General features: G+C 52.4%; 11 non-coding genes and 1 pseudogene across 11 annotated transcripts; all 12 read right to left on the bottom strand.

Annotated features, from left to right (window-relative positions):
• LOC116008191 lies at nucleotides 1-117 on the bottom strand. Its single transcript, XR_004095589.1, has one exon. It is a non-coding gene; the product is annotated as a 5S ribosomal RNA (ribosomal RNA).
• Nucleotides 118-254: 137 nt separating this feature from the next.
• LOC116008211 lies at nucleotides 255-373 on the bottom strand. Its single transcript, XR_004095608.1, has one exon. It is a non-coding gene; the product is annotated as a 5S ribosomal RNA (ribosomal RNA).
• A 129-nt stretch (nucleotides 374-502) lies between these two features.
• On the bottom strand, nucleotides 503-621 carry LOC116008115. The gene has a single exon (XR_004095514.1). It is a non-coding gene; the product is annotated as a 5S ribosomal RNA (ribosomal RNA).
• Nucleotides 622-758: 137 nt separating this feature from the next.
• Nucleotides 759-877, bottom strand: LOC116008080. The gene has a single exon (XR_004095481.1). It is a non-coding gene; the product is annotated as a 5S ribosomal RNA (ribosomal RNA).
• A 129-nt stretch (nucleotides 878-1,006) lies between these two features.
• LOC116008183 lies at nucleotides 1,007-1,125 on the bottom strand. The gene has a single exon (XR_004095581.1). It is a non-coding gene; the product is annotated as a 5S ribosomal RNA (ribosomal RNA).
• Nucleotides 1,126-1,262: 137 nt separating this feature from the next.
• LOC116008251 lies at nucleotides 1,263-1,381 on the bottom strand. Its single transcript, XR_004095646.1, has one exon. It is a non-coding gene; the product is annotated as a 5S ribosomal RNA (ribosomal RNA).
• A 137-nt stretch (nucleotides 1,382-1,518) lies between these two features.
• On the bottom strand, nucleotides 1,519-1,637 carry LOC116008250. Its single transcript, XR_004095645.1, has one exon. It is a non-coding gene; the product is annotated as a 5S ribosomal RNA (ribosomal RNA).
• Nucleotides 1,638-1,774: 137 nt separating this feature from the next.
• LOC116008249 lies at nucleotides 1,775-1,893 on the bottom strand. Its single transcript, XR_004095644.1, has one exon. It is a non-coding gene; the product is annotated as a 5S ribosomal RNA (ribosomal RNA).
• A 137-nt stretch (nucleotides 1,894-2,030) lies between these two features.
• Nucleotides 2,031-2,149, bottom strand: LOC116008248. The gene has a single exon (XR_004095643.1). It is a non-coding gene; the product is annotated as a 5S ribosomal RNA (ribosomal RNA).
• A 36-nt stretch (nucleotides 2,150-2,185) lies between these two features.
• On the bottom strand, nucleotides 2,186-2,305 carry LOC116009035 (annotated as a pseudogene).
• Nucleotides 2,306-2,442: 137 nt separating this feature from the next.
• Nucleotides 2,443-2,561, bottom strand: LOC116008678. Its single transcript, XR_004096045.1, has one exon. It is a non-coding gene; the product is annotated as a 5S ribosomal RNA (ribosomal RNA).
• A 137-nt stretch (nucleotides 2,562-2,698) lies between these two features.
• Nucleotides 2,699-2,817, bottom strand: LOC116008079. The gene has a single exon (XR_004095480.1). It is a non-coding gene; the product is annotated as a 5S ribosomal RNA (ribosomal RNA).
• Between the last annotated feature and the right edge of the window lie 159 nt (nucleotides 2,818-2,976).

Below are 2,976 nucleotides of genomic sequence, written 5' to 3'. Positions count from 1 at the left end.
GATGCAACACGAGGACTTCCCAGGGGGTCACCCATCCTAGTACTACTCTCGCCCAAGCACGCTTAACTTCGGAGTTCTGATGGGATCCGGTGCATTAGTGCTGGTATGATCGCATCCGTCACGTACTGCGCGCAAAATGTACTTGACCCTCTCTCTCCGCGCAACTTCTCTCGCTTAGCGGTTTAGCGGTTTAAAAGGATAGTTCCCTTAGCGAGCGGTCCAGCGGTTTAAAAGAAAGATTAAAAAGAGGGTGAGGGATGCAACACGAGGACTTCCCAGGGGGTTACCCATCCTAGTACTACTCTCGCCCAAGCACGCTTCACTTCGGAGTTCTGATGGGATCCGGTGCATTAGTGCTGGTATGATCGCATCCGCCACGTACTGCGCGCAAAATGTACTTGACCCTCTATCTCCGCGCACCTTCTCTCGCTTAGCGGTTTAAAAGGATAGTACCCTTAGCGAGCGGTCCAGCGGTTTAAAAGAAAGATTAAAAAGAGGGTGAGGGATGCAACACGAGGACTTCCCAGGGGGTTACCCATCCTAGTACTACTCTCGCCCAAGCACGCTTAACTTCGGAGTTCTGATGGGATCCGGTGCATTAGTGCTGGTATGATCGCATCCGTCACGTACTGCGCGCAAAATGTACTTAATGTACTTGACCCTCTCTCTCCGCGCAACTTCTCTCGCTTAGCGGTTTAAAAGGATAGTACCCTTAGCGAGCGGTCCAGCGGTTTAAAAGAAAGATTAAAAAGAGGGTGGGGATGCAACACGAGGACTTCCCAGGGGGTCACCCATCCTAGTACTACTCTCGCCCAAGCACGCTTAACTTCGGAGTTCTGATGGGATCCGGTGCATTAGTGCTGGTATGATCGCATCCGTCACGTACTGCGCGCAAAATGTACTTGTCCCTCTCTCTCCGCGCAACTTCTCTCGCGTAGCGGTTTAAAAGGATAGTGCCCTTAGCGAGCGGTCCAACGGTTTAAAAGAAAGATTAAAAAGAGGGTGGGGGATGCAACCCGAGGACTTCCCAGGGGGTCACCCATCCTAGTACTACTCTCGCCCAAGCACGCTTAACTTCGGAGTTCTGATGGGATCCGGTGCATTAGTGCTGGTATGATCGCATCCGTCACGTACTGCGCGCAAAATGTACTTGACCCTCTCTCTCCGCGCAACTTCTCTCGCTTAGCGGTTTAGCGGTTTAAAAGGATAGTTCCCTTAGCGAGCGGTCCAGCGGTTTAAAAGAAAGATTAAAAAGAGGGTGGGGGATGCAACACGAGGCCTTCCCAGGGGGTCACCCATCCTAGTACTCCCCTCGCCCAAGCACGCTTCACTTCGGAGTTCTGATGGGATCCGGTGCATTAGTGCTGGTATGATCGCATCCGTCACGTATTGCGCGCAAAATGTACTTGACCCTCTCTCTCCGCGCATCTTCTCTCGCTTAGCGGTTTAGCGGTTTAAAAGGATAGTTCCCTTAGCGAGCGGTCCAGCGGTTTAAAAGAAAGATTAAAAAGAGGGTGGGGGATGCAACACGAGGCCTTCCCAGGGGGTCACCCATCCTAGTACTCCCCTCGCCCAAGCACGCTTCACTTCGGAGTTCTGATGGGATCCGGTGCATTAGTGCTGGTATGATCGCATCCGTCACGTATTGCGCGCAAAATGTACTTGACCCTCTCTCTCCGCGCATCTTCTCTCGCTTAGCGGTTTAGCGGTTTAAAAGGATAGTTCCCTTAGCGAGCGGTCCAGCGGTTTAAAAGAAAGATTAAAAAGAGGGTGGGGGATGCAACACGAGGCCTTCCCAGGGGGTCACCCATCCTAGTACTCCCCTCGCCCAAGCACGCTTCACTTCGGAGTTCTGATGGGATCCGGTGCATTAGTGCTGGTATGATCGCATCCGTCACGTATTGCGCGCAAAATGTACTTGACCCTCTCTCTCCGCGCATCTTCTCTCGCTTAGCGGTTTAGCGGTTTAAAAGGATAGTTCCCTTAGCGAGCGGTCCAGCGGTTTAAAAGAAAGATTAAAAAGAGGGTGGGGGATGCAACACGAGGCCTTCCCAGGGGGTCACCCATCCTAGTACTCCCCTCGCCCAAGCACGCTTCACTTCGGAGTTCTGATGGGATCCGGTGCATTAGTGCTGGTATGATCGCATCCGTCACGTACTGCGCGCAAAATGTACTTGACCCTCTCTCTCCGCGCAACTTCTCTCGCCCCAGGGGGTCACCCATCCTAGTACTACTCTCGCCCAAGCACGCTTAACTTCGGAGTTCTGATGGGATCCGGTGCATTAGTGCTGGTATGATCGCATCCATGACGTACTGCGCGCAAAATGTACTTGACCCTCTCTCTCCGCGCAACTTCTCTCGCTTAGCGGTTTAGCGGTTTAAAAGGATAGTACCCTTAGCGAGCGGTCCAGCGGTTTAAAAGAAAGATTAAAAAGAGGGTGGGGGATGCAACACGAGGACTTCCCAGGGGTCACCCATCCTAGTTACTACTCTCGCCCAAGCACGCTTAACTTCGGAGTTCTGATGGGATCCGGTGCATTAGTGCTGGTATGATCGCATCCGTCACGTACTGCGCGCAAAATGTACTTGACCCTCTCTCTCCGCGCAACTTCTCTCGCTTAGCGGTTTAGCGGTTTAAAAGGATAGTACCCTTAGCGAGCGGTCCAACGGTTTAAAAGAAAGATTAAAAAGAGGGTGGGGGATGCAACACGAGGACTTCCCAGGGGGTCACCCATCCTAGTACTACTCTCGCCCAAGCACGCTTAACTTCGGAGTTCTGATGGGATCCGGTGCATTAGTGCTGGTATGATCGCATCCGTCACGTACTGCGCGCAAAATGTACTTGACCCTCTCTCTCCGCGCAACTTCTCTCGCTTAGAGGTTTAGCGGTTTAAAAGGATAGTTCCCTTAGCGAGCGGTCCAGCGGTTTAAAAGAAAGATTAAAAAGAGGGTGGGGGATGCAACACGAGGACTTCC

Source organism: Ipomoea triloba, chromosome 16 (assembly GCF_003576645.1).
Source record: "Ipomoea triloba cultivar NCNSP0323 chromosome 16, ASM357664v1".
Taxonomy (NCBI): Eukaryota; Viridiplantae; Streptophyta; class Magnoliopsida; order Solanales; family Convolvulaceae; genus Ipomoea; species Ipomoea triloba.
Note: the sequence above shows the minus strand (reverse complement) of the source record. Positions and strands in the feature narration are given on the sequence as shown.